The 24,459-nt window shown below is 40.3% G+C and overlaps 1 protein-coding gene across 1 annotated transcript in view; it reads left to right on the top strand.

Annotated features, from left to right (window-relative positions):
- Positions 1 to 24,459, top strand: part of AGBL1 (AGBL carboxypeptidase 1) — a 4,745,443-nt gene that overhangs the window by 3,343,541 nt on the left and 1,377,443 nt on the right. The gene's annotated exons all lie outside the window — the stretch shown is intronic.

Below are 24,459 nucleotides of genomic sequence, written 5' to 3'. Positions count from 1 at the left end.
GGCCTGCATCTTACATGAGCTTCATGACAGACGTAACCCTCACATTAAGTCACTGTTCAATATCGGAGTTACTACAGGATATGTACCCAAGGAATGGCATACAGCAACAGTGGTCCCACTCCACAGAGTTGGTGCCACAACGGACCCCAGACAATATCACCCTATAAGCCTAACTAGCCTGTTCTGCAAAGCTATGGAGCATATTGTCATGGGACTCATACACATAGACATCAGGAACCTACAGACACTGTGTCCTACACATTTCAGCATTGTTGTGGGCAGATCTTGCCTCTTGAACCTGTTTGTATTCTTTAAACGGTTACCAGGTCCATCGACGTAGGGATGGTTGTCCACACAGCCTACCTGGACCTTGCAAAACCCTTCAACAAAATACCCCACTTGGCCATTATGCATAGACTCACCAGCGTCGATATGGACACATATCTCACACGATGGATTGCTACCTGTATCAGGGTTAGCACCCACATGGTCAGTATTGCAGGTGCCATGTCTGACTATACACCAGTTACATGTGGCATCCCACAAGGCTCAGTCCTGGGACCTCTCTTGTTCAGTATATATTTGTCTGATGTACAGGCTAACACAGGAGGAATATGGCTGACCATGTTCGCAGATGACTGCAAACTGGGTGCCATAATCAACTCTCCAGCTGGCACATGCATACTCAAACAGGGTCTCACAGAGATGGATGACTGGTGCCTGAGCCATGGCCTACAGCTGAATGCCATTAGTTGCATAGTCATCCCCTTTGGGAATAACATGCCCACACATTACCACACAGGTAGTAATTCATTACATATGGTAGGAGTTGTTAGGGGTTTGGGGACACGACTTGTTCGTACTGTCACATTTGACAATCACGTTGCCAAAGTGGTTAGACAGACCTTTTATATAGCCCACCTTATCCCATATGGTTTCACATCTAGATCGAGTGAGGTCATTGTGCCCCTATACTCATCATGACCATGCTTGGTTACAATGCCACATTTGGGATGTACCTTACCCGACACCTGCAGCAACTGTAATGGCCACAAAAGTTCCTCACCAAGCAGATCTAGGGACTCACACGGATGCCCTGCACAGTTTGGATACAGTAACTCCAGCTCTACTCAGTCGCTTACCGCCTACTCAGATATGATATGTGCCTGTTGTTTACAGAAATACCCAACCCAGAATTACTGGACATGCTCCACCTCAGGATATCCGACTCCCTTGGAGCTACACACTCCAGGGACATATACCTCAGCACAGATGTTAATAGGACATGCTGGAGGGACAGATTCTTATCCCAGAGGCTCCACTCACTCCGGATTGTAATCCCAGTTTCGCATAGGCAGAGCCACCCACTGACCACCTACAGGAGACATCCTGACAACTGGATGGGTGATCGTATGTTTACCCCTGGGATATCGTCTGGCTCCCTGGTAGACAGAGGCACACTAGACTAAATGTACATGGGCTGTCTTGTGTGACCTACTATTCACTGGCACAGTGTAGTAATCTGCCAGGGTTGCAAAAGCCAAACACACTCTGGCTAGGCTTGTACATGCCCTAGGGCAGATAGCCTAGCATTACCTCTGAACCTATGATAATGTTTAGGATGCACGATGTTTATTGCTGCTACTGTTTGCAGGTTTTTATCATCTTTGCTTTCCCAGTTTCTATGAACACCTTGAGTATCTGCAGAACATATCTGATTATGACAGGGTTCTACTATATTATATATGTGTCTGTTGTCATATAACTGTGTGCACAGGGTGGATTGCTGGATAGTGAGAGGTTCCTGGGTTAACACATGCAACTGCCAGATATGCGTGGCCCACTGCTGTACTCAGACATGGCCTAAGTGTGTGAGCATGCCCAGTTCAGGTTTTCCATGTTTTGTTGCCTGACATTTGTCTCATTTATTCAAATGTGTGAGCATGCCCAGTGTGACCTTTCAGTATGTTGCTGTCTGAGGTCCACTACATTTGTTGATGTGTGTGAACATGACCAATATTAACATTTATACTGTGTGTTGGAAGTCAGGATCTGTTCTTACTGCAGGACTCACCTTTGTGTCATAACTCAACAGAGATTATGCTGTGCCTGCAGGGTTTCCATGAGACACTTTGCATAGACTTATCAACATTTCTTCATACAGGCTGACCACTGCATTACTGTCATGGTTTAGTAGTTCAGTACTATGACTATACTGTGCAGTATCCTGGGTTCGAGGCCCATCACTGCTTTATATTTTCATACTGAGCAGACCAGACTGCTTAAGGGCCAGTAGAGCAAATATGAGCATTTTGGCTTTTGTTCAGCTATGCCCTACTTAGACCAGGCTTGTCCAACATTGCTCAATATTAACCAACATTGCTGGACGTTGCCCAATATTACTCAGCATTGACCACAGTTGTGCTAGTTGGTGTGTGTGATTTTGTTTACATATACTACATGGTGGTAAATGCTGTTTAGCACTGCTTTATATTGCTTAACACACGGCAATCATGCCTCAGGTGGTGCTGCAGGGCTGCCTATGTCGGATACACATACTACACTCCTTATACATGTTTGAAAGCAGGTAGTATCAACTTAGGCATCCCTTTTACTATATGTGCGAGTCAGAGAGAGGTATCTTTTCCAGAGTTCCTACTGAGCCAGTGTATGTGCTATGCATTGCCTCTTGCCAAGGCCAAAGCATTCTGGGCATGCCTCCTTCTGCCTACTGGGGCAGACTCAGGTTGTTCCTCCTCCGAGTCATGCTCTGCCTGTGATGGCCTTGGCAATGGTGGGGGGCTGTTTGGCCCAGGCCTATGCTGGTCCTGCTGCAGCTGTTTTCGCAGGATCATATTATGTAGCATAGCACATACCATGACAATTTGGGTACATGTAGTTGGTGAGTACTGCAAGGTTTCACCAGATGTGTCCAGGCACCGGAACTGTGACTTGAGCAGCCCAAACACACGCTCGATTACATTTCGTGTTTGTGCGTGTGCCTCATTATGGCATTCCTGTTCAGGTGTGTGTGTGTTTTTCTGATGGGTGTCATCAGCCATGGCTCCAGTGCCTAGCCAGCATCCCCCACTAGGTGACCATGTGGGATGTCCCCATTGGCAAATGTCTGGTACAGCTGCGTCAGATGCCAGATATGGGAATCATGGTAGCTTCCAGGGCAGCCAGCACACACATTCAGTATTATGCCCTGGGCTTCACACATGACCTGGCAGTTGATGGAGGGGAAGCCCTTGTGGTTGAAGTAGATCCTACCCCACTCACCAGCTGGTGCTTTGATGCGTATGTGCGTGCAGTCTATTGCACCCACTAACTCAGGGTATTCCGCTATTTGCTGGAAGAGACGCATATTGCTGGCCAATACCTCATGGGAATTGGGGAATTATACATGATCACTGACATGTGCTGACATGGCATCCAGGAACTGGTGCAGTACCCTGGATGCTGATGCCTGCGATATCCCCGTCATATCACCAGCTGGTCTCTGGAGGGTACATGTTGCTAATATTCGTAGGCCAACACATACCTTGGTTTCCACTGCGATGGGTTCCCCTCTGTTGGTTCTGTGTGTGAGGCATGGCCTGCACAGCTCAACAATTTGCTGCAGGAGGTCTCTATCCACTCTATAGCGCTCCACTATCTCCAGCTCATGTAGCCCCTGGTAGGTTACCCTGGGTCTGTACACTCTTCTCCGTCTCCTCATTGGGGGTTGTCCAGCAGCATTCACATTGTCACCACCCTCAGCATGTTGCATATGTCGCCTTATAACAGCAATGACAGCCCCTAACATTTCTTTGTCTCAGTAAAGCTTTTTCAGTTTTCACTTCTATTAGCTTACTGCAGTGTTGCAGTGTCTCTTGTGAGAAACATAATGGACTGTTGTTTGCAGAGTTTTAAGTGCTGGGCTGGGCTGGGCTAGTGTACTGCCTGTTTAATTGCCTGATTCTGATTGTTTTCACCTGCTAGCTCTGCTAGTACTTCCTGGTAGCTTCCTACTATTTGTTGTGCTTCCTTTTTCCTTTCTGTTTTCTCGGGGGGCAGCGCCACACACACAAGCGCAAACACGTTCACAGCAGATCACATGCCCGCACACATGCTTACATGGACTAAAACTTGCTTATTCTTGTTAAAACGCCACACACCGGCGAAAACGCACTTACAACTCCTTAAACAGCATTATACATGCTTACTCCGGCTTACACGCGCGCACTCACACTTACACGCGCGCACACTGTCTTACTCAGGTTTACAGGTGTGCACATGCACGCATACCCACTCATCAAGAAACTTTAGTGTTATCCACGGCATACACCTTCAATTTCTTGACTTTACCTAGCCTACCTGTTGACACACCTCTTTCAATGATGTGTAGATGACAACTGACACATGCCACTCTGCTCACTTCTTTCATACATACCCTCCTCGTGATGTCACCTATCTTCTACTCTGTTACTCCCCTTATCCTACTCCTACACTCCACTGACTGTGCTCATTTGCTATGTAAACTTGCGATTCACTATCCTAACTCTCATTTACATAGGATTGCCTACTAATGCTTGGTTACATCTCTTAGACTGAGCTTCCCCTCTTAGCAGCCTCTACTCGGTGGCCATGTTGTCTTCAGCCTGCCATTCACTTGCATTGTAACTTCATATTAGCATTAAAATCCACATTTGTGGATCTTCATTATTGATTTTCTGGTTTTTAGAGCGCAGCACGTTTGCGCAGCACTGCGCTACGCTTAAACCCCGGAGATCGGGATGAAAAAAAAAAGTTATTTTATTTTTATTTTGCATCACTTAACATTGCCAATGGCCATATTTTTGGCCATTGGCATGCTTACTCATGTGATTGCTTCCTTTTTTTGGAGCTGTCATGGCTCCGTTTTGCTATTTGCAGAACCCTACTCAGTTGTCAACTGAGTACATTTCTACAAATAACACTACTCTTACTCGGACAGGTTTGAGTTTCCTGGATCGCAAATTTACCTCATTTGAATAGCTTTCACCTGCAATTGAGGTAATTTGCATATCCAAGCCCTGCCCGTGTAGGACTCGTTTAAGGAGCTCTGTTGCACGCCCCTACTGGCTGTTCCTGGATCGCTCGGTGGACATGTTGGCTGCATGGAGTCTTACTCTACTCTTAGACTCCGTGCAAGCCTTTGTGAATCCGGCCCTACCTGTTACTGATGTTTTCTTTTTGAAATGAATTTTGCATTTGCTTAATTATCCAATCCAAATTCCAGTAGTCCTCATCCTCTTCACAGACGTGATATAGTCACATTGACATAGTATCCTCTCTGATTGGCTGCTGAAATTTGTGGGTGGGCTGTGGCCGTAAACAACCTTTTTTTTTTGTTATATAAAGCTCTTCGAGTCTCTGACAGGTAGTCAGACACTGTCTCACAATGCTGATGTCATCATGCATGTTCCTGCACATTGATGATGTTGCAGGATATGCTCACTATGAATTATGACATCAGCTGTAACTAAAAATTGTAAATAAAAAAAAACAAAATCAGGATTTGAAAGAGCCACTCGGAAATTCATGTCACTGCATTATTTTGCCCTCAAAACCAGGAAATTCTGAAGAATTTGGTATGGTTGAGAGGTATGCCCAAGACAGGAGAATTGGGACCATCCCTGAACTATATATTATTTACAGTCACTCTGCTTACTGCTATCAGCATCGTGCATAGGTCTCAACCTTTTAAGAGGCCAATGTAGAACACAGACCCTAACAATGTGTGACAAACTATGAAAATGTGGAACACCCTATTTTCGGACTGCACAAAAATGCACCATTTCCATGGAGCCTTGAGAAATCTTTGCAGAACCATGGACACATCCAGAATTAATAAGAACACTTAAAATATTTCTACTATTACCTTTAGTCACTGTCAGAATAAGAGAATGTGAATTAATATACATTTTCTGAAATAAAAGTTTATAATTCTTATTTGTCATTAAGTGTAATTCACAATCTTTTCCACAAGTCACCAGTTTTAGAAAGGATTAAAAGGGACAGATGTAAAACTAGAATCAAAATAAGGGACTGGTCAATACATAAATAAAATAAGGAAAGTAAAGCAAATGAAAAAGAAATAACCAAACTCTGACACGTTAACGTTTACAGACAAACCCTACTGCTGTCTGAGTCACTTATCTGTCACAAATTAGGGGAACAAAGCAGCAGCATATGAAAATGCCAAGTCCACAACCCTTCAACAGCAGGCAATCCAACAGAAACAAAAAATCCAAAGTTATAGCCTCATGCAGCAGTCAGCAGCCCAGCAATAGCACTACCATGACTGCCCCACTCCCAACTTAAGGGACAAAGCAAATCTCAGCCCTTTTATTAGATCCTTTTAGTTTTCCATCAGGTTGTTTGGTGGTCTGGTATACCATCACTGAACCCTTATCCATTATAGTAGCTGTCCAGTACCTAACATTGTCTCCCACTGGTAGCCCTACATCCATACATACCTCTCAACCTCTTAAAACAGGAAATCTGGACAAAGTCATAAATAATAGGGGGGGGGGGGGTCAAAGGCCCAAAAATAGGGACAATTTTTAAATATTGCTTTTACAAACATAGAAAGTTGAAAGAATAACAGGTTTTGCATTAGCCTGCATTTTCTGAGGGAAATAAAGTCTGAAATTCAAATGCCTGTCATTATTTTCTGACTTCAGTTCTCAATGCTTTGCCAGCAATTTACAAGAAAACCAAACTTTTATGAGGACCATACCAAAAACATGATGTAAAAATATGGACATTCTGCAAAAATCTGTACAGCTGAGAGGTATCCACAGCACGGGCAATTGAATCTTCAGGTCTGGATGAGGAAACCATAAAGTCATAACGTCCTACTTTGAGATAAAAAAAATGATCACTCTCAGTCTGTGTCCTGCAATACCATTTTTTTTTTAAATATTGCAGTGGGGAGAAAACTAACAGTGGAACGTGATTGGCTTAACTAGTATCATTAGCTCCCTTTACCTTAGAAGCATTGACTTGATTGGCTCATATACCACAATTCCGATTGGCTGTAATTGCATTATACAAGCCAATAAAAAATCATTAAGCGGAGCCAGCACTGTTCAATGCGGATCATGGGAACAGTGGGCTAGGCCAGTTTTAAATGTGAAGCTTTCCACACAATCCAGAGCACTAGGCTGCTTAGGCATCATGTATGAAGGTAAGTACTTCATTTTTGTTTGTGTGTATGTGTGTGTGTGTGTGTGTGTGAGTGTGTGTGTGTGTGTGTGTGTGTGTGTGTGTGTGTGTGTGTGTGTGTGTGTGTGTGTGTGTGTGTGTGTGTGTATGTGTGTGCTCATGTCTGCGGGTGAATAAAGCTCTCCCTAATTTTGACACAGATTCTGACTTATGTTTTTTTTTTTGTTAATGTGTGGTGCTCTGAGAAATTTAGTTTTAGACATCTGAGTTTCAGACTTAACAACCTTCAGACAAAAGCATGTAAATGTAAAGCCTGCTATTCCAACAAATTTTACAAACATATAAAGGAAACATCTGTCCCTCATTTTGGTCATAGGTCACCTATTGCTTTTTTAAATCTTCGTCTAAATTCTTTAGCTACTGTATAAACAGGTATTTATGGAGATGGAGTCCAGTGGATTGTACACTGCCATCTGATATTAGTAAGCTGTGAAGGTAAATTTATGTCTGATGGTCATTTATGAATTTATTCTTTCATTTGACTCAGACACCTGATGTGTACAGTCGCAATCCTACAAGTGGTGTAGTTGATCATTATGTGTGCATATGTAGGGGACATAGATACCCTCTACTGTCCTGGATATGCAGAATATCTCTGATTTTTGGTCTGCCATAGTACAGGTTGTATTTCAGTGAGGACTTCAAAACAGTAAATAATGATGGCATCAGTTCTTTTTTAAAACAAAAAAAAACTTTGTTGAATTATGACATAGGCAATCTTACATTTATAAAAATGAAAACAAACCACACTGATGTATTTTCAGTTGCTAACATTATACAGCAGCTATAATTTTCTATACAGTTATTATGAATCGAACATTACATAGCTCATTTAATTCCTGCCTTCCCTTAAATCTCATTCCTCCTCCAAAACACTTTTCTGCATGTATTGTTCCCATAAGTCCCATTTTTTTATGTAATTTGCTCCTACCATTTTTCTAAAGATCTCTTTTTCTGTTCTTTCATTTCTGTTACTATATTCACTACTTCTGTTTGGTTTAGACTTTTCAACATCTGCCAGCTCATTATAATCCAAAAAAAAAAAATGTTCCAAATGAACCTCCTTCTTCTCCATCATAATGATTTTCAGACAGAATAGCCTAAAAAACGATGCTAAAGCAAAGCTCGCAATTTTAGCAAGTAACTGTCCATGATTTTAGTCTTCTGTCCACCATTATTTTTTAGTTTTCTTCTTGATTCTTGAGATAAGAAGTTTAGCATGTGTGTGCGTGCATGTGTATGCATATGTGTGCACGTGCATGCGTGCACGTGCGTGTGTGCGTAAGTGTGTGCGTGTGTGTGTATGTGTGTATGTGTTTGTGTGTGCGAGTGTGTGCTTGTGTGTGAGCGCGTGTGTGTGTGTGTGTGTGTGTGTGTGTGTGTGTGTGTGTGTGTGTGTGTGTGTGTGTGAGTGTTTATATTTGGGGAGAATGTAGATACTCTCAACCTTCTCTGATTTTGCAGTATATCCCTGATCTTTGGTGCAATAATTTGGTCTGTTACAAGTAAAATTTGGGACTTATCACACAAATCAGCCAGGACCACAGTCAATAAAAAATTATGGCAAATATTTGTGTTTCATATTTAACTCATTAACATCTGTGTGCTGTGAAATGCCACATCTCTATCAGCCTAGCACATCTTGCATTCTTGAGCATTTTCTAAAAAATCAACTTAAAAATCATAAGACAAAGAAACATACGTATTTTGTGACCCATCAAAGGTATTATGAAGTTTTCTTTGCAGTGATAACAATAATTGCATTAATAGTTTTTCCATGAATGCTATAATCGATCATAATGTACACAAAACCCAAAATTATATTTGTTGCTACACATTTACAAACAAATTGTCATATCTTGGAAATTGTATAACCTAGACATATATTTTTAGAACACTTTTGTTAACCTGACATGATGACAAGAAATTCTTCTGTGAGTGCATGCTTATTGAGATATTTACAGAAAAATAAAAGCATATACTTAATTCTAAAACTGGCAATATAATAATACTGACTATCTCAACATTTGCAAAATAGAGTACAAATATCAAAGCTAGTTTTCTACAGCAACATTTAAGGATTCACCTGATGTCATACAATAGTTTGCAATTCACTTTTTTGAATTAAGTGCACATTGAAATATTGTTTATTTTAATAATTATTAACAAATAACTAACAATAAATCAGGTATAGTGTGATATAAATGGACATTGACAATGAGGTTTCCTGTCTCCCACCATGGCATATCATACCATATATCTCCATAACATGTAGGGCTCACCATTATAACAATATGGACAAAAATATAAAAATATGAATTATAAGTAACAAACAGTGGTTAATTTCTCTACTGCAGACATCCTAAACTTACAATCTTGGTGTCATTTTGTTGGTAACTTTTTAGACTTTCTAATACTGCCTATTATTATCTGGTGAAGTATTTAGCTAAAGAAGCAAGACCCAGAAATGGTCAGGACTCCATAAAGAGCTATGGGTGTAGTGGCAGTATCCCAAGAGGCACTTTAGGCCTGAATGAATTAATAGTCTTCAAAACAAAACCTGAAAAGTTAAATTTCTGTATATCTAAAAGTAGCAAGTTAGCCATATTTTTTTTCACTTTCATTACAGTCACAGGCTGGGAAGGATGTCTGTGGTAGCAGTTAACCATTGTCAGTATCACATTGAGCAGCATTGTCATCTAACAGCATTTGTCTCTCTGGTTGAATTTTTGGCTATGATTACTGCTATGTGGAATCTGCATATATTCCCCAACTCTGTATTTATTTTTTTCCACATGCTTTGATTTCTCTTCCCAGACCCCCTGCTGTATAATGTATGCCTCTCACCATCTGTACATTTACTTTTGTTCCAATCTAACATTAGATGTGTACACCGACGGTAACTGTCTCATCTCTGCACTCTCTTAGGAGCTCCAATCATCTCATGTACAGCTGTCTGTTTTTTTATGATATTGATAAAAATATGACTGTGTAATATCTGTGGATGGCATGCAGTGGCAGGTTATAGGTGTAGCTGTGATACATTATACCTACAGCACTTATGTGGTACCTGCTGTTTAACTTCATTCTCCCTTTGGTGCCCAAGGTCAGGATTACAGCTCCTCATGTCACTGCAATGGTAATGGCATTGTTTCCCCATGTGTGGAATGCCAGTTCCATGAGTAACAGCCCAGCTTAAACCATTCCAGGCTCATCTTTGATTCAACCTGTGACAAGAGATGTGGATTTGTCATTATTTTTAAATGTGCAGGCCACACTGTGTTAAGAGGAGGATTGTAATAGTATAGCAGTTACAGGGCTGTAGGATTGTTAACTTAGATGAGAGAAACACCCTAGAGCTCATGCTCAGAGTACCATTCTATACAAAATTATATTTCATATGTCTCAGTAGCAACAATATTTGTAACAGTGATGGTAACAGTCACGTGTCTTTATGCAGCTGCAGTTCTGTCATTGTTTGTGAAATGGCATGTGCTCAGAAATTCTAGATACCAGACATCACTTAGATAATGTGACTACATATATATAACTGTTTGACACAAAAAAAAAAAACATAATGCTATATGCTCAAGGAGGATACTAGTGGTGTTAGGATTTGTAAGAGCTATGCAGGATTAAGGCCATTAATTCCAAGCTTTTATATATCAACAGAGCAATGGCTAAAAAACAGGCTAAGCAGAAAAGGAATGCATCTGCTGGGACATCATCATCCACATGTAAAACATTATTTTCCTATGCAGAAAATGAGGCACTTTTTCACTCCCTCCATCTCCATGGATGATAGCTCTTTAGCCTGCATGCAGCTGACCAACCCTACTATGACAGTGCTTTGATAGAAATTGTTCCCAACATGGCTGTGTCTGATGGGTAGGACTGTGATTATTAGGTGATGCACTGTAGGGCCACCAGTTTGATATGAAGTGCTTAACAAAGGTCACAGATCCTCACATAAGAACATAGACTAACAGGTGGGAGGCACTAAGTGTACCCTCCTTCATGGAATCAGAGAAGTTCCTGGCCTCTCCTAAAGGAAGTGATACCTCTTCAGAGTCCCACGGTGTGGTGGTGATGTTGGGGCAGAGCTGAAGAGGTTCCAGAATGTATCCATTGCAGATATCCCAAGTATGTAGGCCTATTTCTGTGTATCAACACATGCAAGTCCTCTGTACCCCATAGTCATTATAAAACTTAATTAACACTGTCTGATTTGTGGTATACAGGTACACTGGGGGTTTAACACCCACATCCATGTGCACAAGGTATGCTTAAAGGGTATTTGTTTATAATATTTATATTTGTAAAATTGTCAGTGGCTTATATTGTTATGGTATTACTGTAGAACTACCCCAACTAATGTTGTTGGATCAGCAGTTTCTGATAATTTATTTAGTTTACATTTGTTTACTCAGAAAGTACAACTGTATGTTAATCCATTTTCAACAGAGGCCCAGGGAGAAAATTTCCAAAACAATTCTTAAAAAGTAGCAAGTAATGTATATTATACATTATGGTTTACATAGGGTTTAGAGACTATATCTCAGGACATTGTGTGATGTGGTGGTAGTGATGAGCTAGTGCAGTCAGGCAGTAAGAACTGTGTTGCACATAAGGAATGTGACCACTACATCCCAAACACAGACCATGCACCCAGCCTGTATGCCTGCAGATACCCAGGCTACCCAGGCATCATAGAGAGAACAGTTTGATGAGGACACTATCAATCTTGGCAGTGTGATTGCCCAAGTAAACAGATGTCTACATCTGCCCCTACCACTTGTGCAGAGAAATACACATGGGGAGAATGCTAATCATACTGTATGGAGAAATGTTATCCCCCAAGACATTGGTGCATCAAGTGATTGCAACCCAATATATGTCCAGAGCCATCATGGAGGCACAGGCTAGTACCACCATAGCCATGCCAGAGATAGTGAGAGTGAGTCAGGGTATAAGTGATGACCTATGGGAAAGCATGTCTTGTATGTGTCACTCCTTGGACAGACTGAATCATACACTGGAACATGCACTTTCTTCTCTGGTTCACCTGCCAGGGGTGAGTAGCTTTCTAAAGTGCTGGTCATCTGCTTCATCCAAAGTTGTTAGCCCTTGTGGCTGTGGATGAACAAGATCCTGCTTCTGCAGTGCATGCACTTCCACAGCAACATCTGTTATGGAAATGTCTACTCCCAGTAGAGGCCGTCCTCATGATCATGGCCATTGTAACAGTGGAACATATGATAACAGATGTCACTGAAAGTCATGCAGCACATTGACATCTAGGCCAGGGTCATGGTACATCCAGTGCAATTCCTGTTAGAGCCCACTGTTATGGATGTGGTTATGCAGAGGATGCAGAACTATCTGTCATACATGCCCCAAACCTGTCTGCTAGACCATATCACAGTACTGTAACACGTGCTGTAGCTGTATCCCTGCAGACCCACATGTATACCACCACTGCCTTGAGTACATCACACAAATATCCACTAACATTGGCCTTTCTCAGCATTATAGCCCACTGCCAGTACTGATGTTTCAGAGAAAAGCATCTTTTACTTCCATACTCCTCTGCACACACACACACACACACACACACACACACACACACACACACACACACACACACACACACACACATACACACACACTTCCCTGTGCAAGACATGCACTCCTCTGCTCCAGTTTGCACCTTGCAAATAATGTACATTGTTATTTGGATTACCTCTGTATGATGCACAGACTGGCTAGCCTATGTTTGGGTAAGAACAGACTGATGTTGGTTTCACATGTGTGATTTTTACTGTAGTATATCTGCATAACTGTTGTATACTATGTCCTAAAGTTATGTACCAGTCAGTGCTTATTTGCAAGTGTCACAGCATAACGTTCCCTCCTCAGTTTGGCATGAATATCTCCTGCTACTGGCTCCATCCCTTAATGTATCATTTGACTAAGCCTTTGCTGTGTGTTCTGTTGGGAAATGCTGCTCCCACAAGTACCCACTCTGCTGTCAGTGCTGCCTAGCTACAATAATGTGGAACGTTACACACACAGACAGTATTTTTGTACATGTGGTGGGGTCATACTGCTGGGCACCACTGGATGCATCCATAGAGTAAATTCTTGCCTACAGCAGCCCAATCAAACACTCAGTGATGTTTCTTGTCTGCAATTATGCACAATTGTACCCACAGTCTAGTTTAATTTGTGAATTTTCATGGGAGCCATGAGCTAGGGTTCTAGGGCATATCTGCAAGAGCAACAAGATGTCCCTATAGGAAGGCACACCTCACAAACTACTGATAATGGTCTCAGTCGTGTATATGTGTCAGTCATGACAACTACCTGTGTAGTCTGCGCACTGATTGTAGATGATAGCCTGCACATTACAGACTACCTGACAGTTGATGGAGTGATAGCCTTTGTGGTTCACATGTCATTTACTGTTCACTAGGTTGGGATTTTATGTCAATGTGGGAACATTCTATGGATCCCAGTACTTCATGGAAATGGGCTACATATAGAAGTCCTGCATGATGTGGGATTTCTCCTCTGAGGTGCATGGGAACAACATATTTTCCCCCACATGCTGAAGAATGGCATCAAAAAACTGATGGAGTTTTCTTAAGGCAGATGCCTGAGCTCCTCCCACTGAGTCTCCAGTGGATGACTGAAAGGTTGCTGAGGGTAATGTATGTAATGCCACTCATACCTTAAAATCTCTTAAATGGTATCCCTATCAACATGGTACTGGTTCCCAATATCAGTGTCGTGGTGCCCATGAAATGTTAACAGAGGTTGCATGACTCTGTCTCTGGGGATGATGTTTTGCACCACTGTGCATGGCAGTGGCAATAACAGCCTTTTGTAGATACATGTTTACTATATATGTGACAAGCAATGAAACTTCTTAGTGATTGTCTTAGTTGGAGCATGAGCATTTTACCAAGTTCAAATATACGGCAGACACAGCTCCATTCTGCATCAGTTACACATTTCTGAATTACTGTGCCAATTTGTTGTGTCTCATTGCCATACATGGTGCCTCATTGCACTGACATTAGTATAAACTGTGACCAAAGAAGACTGTTGGGCTAGCCACAGTTTGAAGAAACATGATTTTCTGAATCACACCTACCCTGTACATAGCTGCTTGTAATGCAAATTTGTTTACCTCAACATGGCACAGTTTTATTAATCCAGACAAAAGTCAAACTAGTTTCTCAGAGAAAAAAAAAGATGATCATAATACCATAAAAATACCTAACAAGTCACCAAAGAGTAAAATGTAAACTCTTCTGTGATGACACCAGTATCATTAAATAAAATCATGAACAAATATTTAAAAAGTATGTTGCATGTTCTTGGGGAAAGAGTAACTCACACCTATTGAGCTTTATTTACACTTTACTGACGTTTTACCCATTATCTCTGACATTAATGATAATTTGCACCACTATTTTAATTTGTCCAAGCATTGTAGGTCTTTGGAATTCATCTAAGAGTAAAACTTTTCTCAATTCAAGTTTTTTTTTTTTTTATTTTCCTAGACTGATCATCTTGTACACAAAGTCAGACTTATTATGGATAGATTTTACAGCTTCTGCTTGATGCACCTTTCATCACTTGAGTCCTTGTGATGATGTAATTTATTCATATTCAGTCCCTTACTGTTATCTGTCATTTCTAGTCTACCTTGAGAAAAACAAGCAGATAAGCTCTAATATTAGTCACTAAATGACGCTCAAGGATGCTTTCTTTCATGCAAGTAGTACATAAATTATTCATGTGTGTATTCTGCTAGGAAATGCTTTCTGAATGAAAATTTCTAGCTCAGTGTATTAGAACTACAGAGCTCTCCTACAAAGTCTACATGTGTGGTATTCAGTGTAAGCCTGGGAACAATCTTTAACACTTTGTTATCATACATTCATTCTGAAACTCATAAAGGACATACAACTAGGACTCTCAGCAGTATATTAAAACCTTTCTGTTCCATACCCACTTTTAATTTGCATGCAGCATAATTACTCAGTAAGACTGCTGCACTCATCTCCAGTGCCATGATCAGAGCACTGCTTGCAATAATTTGTAATAGTACTATAACATCCTTGAAGAAGTAATGCCAGTGACAGAATGGGCTCAAAATTAGACTGTTAATACATATTCGGTACAGAACGGGTCAAAATATTACTGCACTTAAAAGTTATATATTCCTTCAAAAAATCATAAAATTAGTTCAAGGATGCTTATATACTGCCTTTCATTGGAATTTTAACAGAGTACCTTTTCTTAAGATGCGACTGGTCAAATATCCAACTCAAAATGTTGGAAACTGAACTTTTGACTGCTGAAAACTGCGAAGGTGCTACACAATGAGTCCCACAATCATAAAATGTCGAATGTGTTCAAAACACCCAGCATTTCTGGATGTCTCCAAACACTGTTATGCAGGTGGATTACACCCCTGCTAATTTAATATACTAACTCTGAGATTGCACTACAGTGAAAAAAAGGGTACATGTCCCGATCCTCAATGTAGTGCGATCTGCACTCGGAATGCTGAATTGACATGAGCGAATGCATACTGGCATTCACTCATTTGAATTCACACTTATGTGCTTCAAAATGTACAAATCTTGCCGTTGTACTTCACACTTTATGGCGTCGTACAATGGACTCACGACCTTATGGAGGTAAACTATATATATATATATATATATATATATATATATATCTATATATATATATATATATATATATATATATATATATATATATATATACACATACACACACACACACACACACACACACACACACACACACACACACACACACACACACACACACACACACACACACACACACACACACACATATATGGGTTTACCTTGATTCACTGAAAACTCATTTCACTGAATTTCAATTCACCCTCAAAAAAATCGCTGAAAGCTGAAATCACTGAAAACTCATTTCACACTGAATCCTATTTCACCGAATTTAAGTACTGTTGGGCAAATAAAACATATATGCCCTTTTTCCCACTGTAGTGTGAGCCTGGAGTTAGTATCTATAGTTGGGGGGTGTGGGGGCATGGCTCCCCCGCATTGGGGGATGTTGAGGGCATACCCCCCCAAGTACTTAGCTTTTATATTTATGAATCTCATTTCACTGAAAGCTAACAATATATTAAATCAAAAGTAGGTGGGGGCTACGTCCCCCCACACTCCCCCAACTATATATACTAACTCCAGGATCGCACTGCAGTGGGGAAAAGGGTATATGCATTTTATTTGCCTAACGGTACTTACATTCAGTGAAATGTGATTCAGTGAAATGAGTTTTCAGTGATTTGAGCTTTCAGTGATTTGGTGTGAGTGTTTTGAAATTCAGTGAAATGAGTTTTCAGTGAATCATAGTAGACCTATATATATATATATATATATATATATATATATATATATATATATATATATGTGTGTGTGTGTGTGTGTGTGTGTGCGAGCGCTTGTGCATGAGTAATATGTATATGTTTGTAATAAAATCACACATGCGTATGTGTGCATATACATATACTAGTTCTAGATGTAGATATAGATAAATAAAGCTGTAGTTTAATATTCATCCTGCACATATTCACAAGCTAATCTGCTTCCATTTACCACAAAGAAGTGCATTGCAGATGTTAAATGTCATACTTTCCAGCATGTTTTCAAAGGAGTTAAATTTACCATGCAGTTTATTTGCATTGGTTTATGAAAGTGTAATCCTCTCATTTTGGCAATAAGTTATATACATTCCATGCAACCTATTTAAATTGCACAGTTCTAAGGTGCAATGGTATCTAAGTACAACATCAAGGAACTAAACAGGTATTTCTCAGAATTATCTTATATTTGAGGCAAAAAAGAATCTGTGGGCATATTTCATTCAAAAGGAGACAAAGAAAAGCAAAGATGATGAGATATCACAAACATGACCGCCACATTTACACAGCAAATCATGCCATCAGCAGAGGCCTACAAGTAAAAGCAATATGAGCTATAAAAAGACAGAACTTCAAAACTCTGAAATAAGACTATTCTGTGGAGCACCTTGTCCTGTTTATTAACACACTACAAGCAGAATCACACTTTTGTCATTACCTGGCCATTGCATCATGCAATGAAGGAAATTGTAGACTGATCAGAAATTTAGAACAACCTTAACTTCACTAGTTTACTGAGTGTAGCACATAAAAATAAGGAATTTAATTTAGTCAGAAACAGGTCGGGTGAAGTGAAAGGATGAATTCTACACCTTGTAGTTTGTAATGTAGTAAAAGCCATTTGTGGAGGATGTAGAGTCACATTGCAGGCTCTGTACTAATATTCATTGTTCCACATGATGCAATGGCATGGAGTTGGAGATTATTTTACTTAAAAGTCATGCTCATTCCAGATTGTGCTCCAATGCTGCAATAACCCAGGAGAAACTGAAGAAACTGAGCACTGAATGAATGACTGACGGGGGACCTGGGAGCAGTACATAGAAATTTTGTGTCCAGAACTGTATAGTATGCAAGTAGACTGGAGATGAAAAAGCCATGGAGTACAGGACAGTGCCTGTTAGTAGTTCATTAAGACCTTAACTCATATTACTGTAATGCTACTACAATAACATTGCTGTATAAGAGTGAGTATATAAGATGTTTGATAGATACAAATATCCTAAGGGTGGACAGTAGGTTCGTGCCCTGTATATAGTGTTACAAAAAATGCACACATGCCACTGTGGGAGTATACTGAATGTGCACATCACAGGAATGTTTTTTACTCAATGCATTGTATAGGAATAGTGCACAGGGCACACACGTGTAACATTACATTTGCGCAGCACAGCATTGCTTGTATTCTGTACACTTTGTAGGAATACATTGCTCATATCCTGTACACTTTGTAAGAAGAGTAGAGAGGACATCCTGGAGGAATTCTATCAATAACAAAGCAGAACAGCCTTCTGTACTCTGTACACTGCACGGATATTGCACACGGTACTATGGGATAAACTGAGGGTGTATCATAGCGTTCTGTATTCTGTACATTGTGTAAGAATAATGCGCAGGACAACACAGGATATTCTGAAAGTTTATAGCAAAGCCACACTCTGTATACTTTTTCTGAATAGTGCAAAGGACCCTCTTGTGGAATACTGAGGGCATGCAGCAGATCGGTGATCTCAACTCTGTACAATTTGTAGACTACTGTATGTGGCACTATGGAGTTGTACTGAGGGTACATAGCACAAAAGTGCTTGGCATACTGTGTAGGAATTGCACATGGAAGATATAGGGATATATTATGGTTACACACCAGAGCAACACTCTGTAAACCCTGTATGGGTGATGCACGGGACACCCTGAAATATAGTTATGTTTCACAGTAGGGCAAAGCTATGTAGGAATAGCGCACAGGAAACTGAGGACATACTGTGAATTCACAAAAGAACATTACTCTGTATTCTGTACACTCATAGCAATAGGGCACTAAACACACTGGGAGTATATTGAGGATGCAGAGCACAGCAGTGTTCTTGTTTTCTGTACACTGGGTAGCAATGGCGCACATGAAATTCATGAGGTATACTGATAGTGTACAATAAAGCTAAGCCCTTTTTTCATTAGAAATAGTGCATAGGACAGTGATCTGAATATTCTTTATGAATAGTGAGCAAGACACCTTGGTGGCATATTGAGGGCACATTGGTGACATACTGAGGCACATTGCAAAGCAGTGTTCTATATGGTCTCTAGCAATAGTGTACATGGCATTCTTATGATGATGTACAAAGCATGCACACCTCAGCAGAATTCTGTAGTTTAAACATTGTTTTGGAGTAAAGCACAAAACATTCTGATGTTAAACTAACAGGTAATAGCAGAATAGTATACAACATAATCTGCAGCGATAGTGTACCAGCCATACTGGCAGTTTACAGAGGAGTGCACAGCTTTTTTGAGAGCTGTACTTCTTTTAAAAACAAAACACTGGATACTTTGATGGGGCACTTAATGTGCATTACAGTTTACTACTGTATAATCTGTACACCATGCAGGAACAGAAAAAGGATGCCCTGCTGGAATATTGAGTTCACATCAGGGCAGTGATCTGTACAATATTTAGGGATACTGTAGAAGACAGTCTGGAGGTACAGTGAGGGTGCACAGCAGTACAGGAATGTACATCCAGCACTGGTATAGTGCTGCCATTGACACTTCACCATCTGGGAAAAATGAAAAGTGTAATCTGTTGCTGTTAACACTAGTAGTAGGAAAACTTCTGGTAATGGTATCAAGCTGCAGAGGTATAGTTAGAGTGGGGCAAAGGGGACAGTCACCCTGAGCACAAAGTGTTAGTGGGCATGGTCAGTAGAAGTCAAAGGATATATAGTATGTTTTTTGCATAATAATACTAGGAAAACTATGCCTCAGGAAACCAGAGAAGCATTTGCTAAAGGGCTCACTCATGAAGGAAAAAAACATAAAAAAAACTTTAAATTATAACACAAGATCAGCAATGTTGAAATGCTTTAGCAATCACAGCAGCTTACCCCTGGCTAGGGCCAATAATTCTGTGATTAGAATAGATGATCATGACCTGTATTCTGCAGATCAACATATCAGTTTACAGTTTTAGTGAAAAGCTCAGTCAGGGCTTTTTTGCAGCTTTGTTTTCTATTGTGTCCAGTTGCTGTAGGTTCTAGCCAAGGTATTTACCATTAGAAGACTCCATCAAGTTTACTGAAACCATCAACATCTGGGTTAATGCTACTTCTCTGGAAGCAGCTTGGATTAATACTATTCTGCTTCGGGAAAGAGAAAGACCAGTTATCAACTTCAGACCTCATTGATGCTTCTCCCCCTTCAGCACACATTAGTAAGCACCTGGAGCCATAGATTTGCACCTTCCAACTCTTTGTATGGCCAAGTTGGTTAAAATTGGCATCCGGCAACAATGTAACAATTATTCCATGTTTGCTGATAGCCACCTACTACTTAAACTGACAAAGTGTGTGAAAGATACAGTTATACAACATTATTAGAGACAAAGCACTCCCATAACGCTACTACAAATAACAAACAGGCTCTCAGTAACACACAGCACCACACTGTACCTAGCACACACAATGGAGAACTACCACATGGACCTACCTAAACCACAAAGGTCTTTTAAATGTAACTTAAAAAAAACAATTGCCTTCAGCAACACCAAAGGCACTCAACTCAGGGAATACTTACCATGAAAAATGCAATTAAGACTCACGGTGTCTCAACCCAAATGTCCATGAGACAAACCTCCACACAATCCAACATCCTAGTCATAGCTGATTCCATAGTAGGACACACTGATGCACCCCTCAGCAGGCTGAGTAAAGAGATTATCACAATAATTTATCTGTCGGGTATTAAGATGCACTACATCATGCGTGCAGTCAAGTTCTTGCATTACGAGTACATATATAACATAGTCATAGCAGACATGGGAATAAACAAATGGAGACATACTTCCCTGGGCTACATGAAGAGAGGCATGAGGGAGTTTTCAGAATATATGACTGAGGGAGGTATGGATCTAGCCTTGAGCAGCATTTTGCCATCACTGAGAATAATTCTGAAATATGATCAAAAGATTATTTATTTCAGTAATTAACTTGGCTTCTAGTGTTATTCATTGGTGGGGGGGGGGGGGTCCACTATACATCAGCCTGTGAAGAGGAGATGATAGTCCTATCTCCACAATGTTTTCATATATTGTCTACAACATTATCCACAGTCATAGTTCCTCTTTTAGGCAATTATATTCTTCAAAAGCTTCCTGCTTAAAAAAACAGAAATGGGATAATACAAAGGCACAGCTGCTCAATGCTAGGAGCTTCAACAAAAATCTTCCCTGCCTACATGTGCAGCTTATCCTGGAATGCATCTATATATATTCAGTTTCATAGTGACCAGGTTCAAGACTATTGAGGTTACCCAGTCAGTGCAAGGCTTCAGCATCTACCATGCATTCAGGCCCACTGCACTAGATAAGGGCACTAAAGGCAATGGTGTCTCTATGCACTTTTAAAACAAAATTTCATCTTTAGGCTCACTGGCAGGATACCAACCTAGAACTCCAGTATGTCCAGCTTTAATAAAACCATTATCACAATGTTGCTAACTATAGGACCCCCCACCCTAAGTCCCCCTTGGCCCATACCTCTTACCTGACTAGTACAGAGTCACTGTAAATTAGGCCAAAAATCATTGCCCTAGAGGACTTCATCTACTTCTTCATGAACTGGGAGACCTGCACACCCCCTAACTTATATGCCCACAGATTACTGAACTTCATAAATACAAACTGTCTAGACCAGTTAGCCCTCATACCAACAAGATGAGACAACATCATGGACTTGGACCTCACCAATATGGAGTAGCTTTGTTCCCACCAGTTGTATCTTCCATCCTAGTTAAACTGGAGTCATATTCACCCTAAAGCTGAAGCTAGAAGCATCTTCAAATGGCTTGATATCAGTTATTATGCAAAGACTAAGCTATCTGTGTGATGATCTGGCAAAATTCAACATCCCCCTCCAACCTGATGACCCCACTGCAAAAGGAGAGTCCTTTACAAACAAATTATGTGCAGATGTAAATAGCTGCACAGATGCATCTGTCCCCTCCAAAATAAATACAATGCCCAATTTAGAAATAAACCTCTATGGAATAACTTAAATATAAACAGACTCTACAATAAAGGAAACAATATCATTGCACACAATAACAAATGCAAGTCTCAAGATGTCAGAAATTATCTTGTTAAATTTAACAAGTAACACAGGTCTCTGATCAAAGAAACAAGAGCTAGATGCAAAGTAAAAATAGCCACACAGGCAAAAGACAACCATAAAACCTTCTTTAACTATTAAACCTCAGAAAGAGTTCCTGGCACTGCACATGGCTAATAGTAAATGATATTCCATACCAAGACCCTGATGACATAGCCAATCCACTGACAAGTAAAGCTATAACTTTACCCCTCTCTCCCACCTACATTCCCATATCACATACCTGCATATGTCCCTCCCCTGAAATCACCCCAAAACAAGTCCTCAAAGCAGTTTCTAAGGGCAAGGACACCACTTCTATGGGGCTGGTTAACATTCCAGATTGTCTACTGGCCAGCCTGATCCAGGACCATTCAAACACTCTACAGAAGTAATTCAATATCAGCTTCCAAACAGGCTTATGCTGGACAAATGGCAGACAGCAACAGTCATTCCCCTGCACAAAGGTAGGGTGTCAATAGACCCAGTACACATAAGTTTGACCTGTGTCATCTGTAAGGCAACAGAGAGGATCATTATGGAATTAATAAAAAAGGGCACAGGTAACCTGCAAACTCTTTTACCCAAGCCAGTTTAGATTTTCCAAGGGAAGATTCTGCCTGCTTAAACTGACTGACTTGTCTAAGAAGGTTACTGAAGCAATGGATGGGGAAAATTGATACACATTGCATATCTAGATCTTGCAAACATGTTCACCACTATCCCACACTAAGGTATTGTTCTTAAACTCTCCCAGCTAAATGTGCATTCCTATATAACACATCTCATAGCAAATTGGGTCACAGATACATCTCAGGAAATTTGGGTAGGCAGCTCTACAGCCTCCAGAAAGACTGTTACTAGTGGTGCACTCCAGGATTTAATCAATATGCCATTGCTCTTTGGCATTTACTTCTCTTAGGTCAATGCTAAAGTTAAGGGGTTATGGCTGATCAAGTCTGCAGATGATTGCAAACTGGGTGCCATCATAAACTTTCCAGAGGGCACATAGAGCCTCAAAATAGGCCTTTCCCAAACCAATAGCTGGTATCATTACTACCAACTAAAACTAAATGCCAGAAAAATGCATAATAATATCCCATGCAAGCATTATGTCTCCTGCAACTATCACATCCATAGCACATCCCTGAAAACTGATCAGGAAGTTAGGGACCTGGGAGCCTACATCAGCAACAGCTATTTGATCACTACATATCCACTATTGTAAGAAAGTCATTTTTTCATTGTGTATTTTATTATCAAGAGTATGGCATCTAGTTCCAATGATATGGTTATTCCACTATACTGGGAACTGGTTAGACCCATGATTGAGTATTATGTCTCTTTTGATATGTACCTCTCCAAATATTAAACACAACTTGAATGACCACAATGCTATCTCACCAAGAAAATGAAGGGCTTAAATCATAAAAACTGCAATGACTGTCTGAAAGCCATGTCCCTCTTCCTGGCATGATAGAAGCTACTGAGGAGTGATCTGTTTCATATACAGAGCCTCAGCAGACCCTGTCATTTTAGATCTACTGCACATCCACAAGTCCAATAGTGGCATAAACATGCACTAAAGAGATCTTGATCTTGTTTGCAACATAAACAGAATATTCTTGGGGATAGATATGTATTACAGACAATACCACTTCTTTGGAATCATCTTCCTCACCACATAAAGCAAAGTACTTCCCTTACTATATTCAAGCATAATCTGGATGAATGGCTAGGAAGCCACAAATTCATCCCTGGTTTAGGACCCTTGTCTTTCATAGATAGGGTTAATATGAATGTTCTGCCTGGCTATAGGCTTTACTCCTTAAACTATAAGGCCTAAAACTTCATGAAAATGTGGGTTAGACTTCTGAAGATGCTCCCCAGAATAATAGCCAAGTAAGTAGCTATAAACCTATGAACATATAACCAATATAGGTGAAAATGCAAAGGAATTTTCCCCACAAGAAAGCTATCATTTGCACAAACCAAACCTATCTTGTCTTGAAGTAAATGTTTTCAGTTATTTTGTATAGGTTAGCAAGACAAAATAGTATGCCTGAATTCCTGTTCAGAAATGTACTCTCTGATCTAAAAATGAGGCTAAAAATAACATCTTAAAAGTGTATGCACAAGAAGCAGGGCAATTGCAGTTTAGCACAAAAGACTAAGGCTGTGAACAGCTAATAAGCACCACTCTAGTTTACTGGGTTTGATTAACTTAGCCTCCATTTACCTATTGTTTGTTGGAGCAGTCACTTCCTCCTCATCATCATCATAATCAACCCACTTTTTACCATTTTCTATGTGGGGCCAGAGGGTTGTGTCCAT

Source organism: Protopterus annectens, chromosome 7.part0 (assembly GCF_019279795.1).
Source record: "Protopterus annectens isolate FY-2018-M chromosome 7.part0, PAN1.0, whole genome shotgun sequence".
NCBI classification, from domain to species: Eukaryota; Metazoa; Chordata; order Ceratodontiformes; family Protopteridae; genus Protopterus; species Protopterus annectens.
Note: the sequence above shows the minus strand (reverse complement) of the source record. Positions and strands in the feature narration are given on the sequence as shown.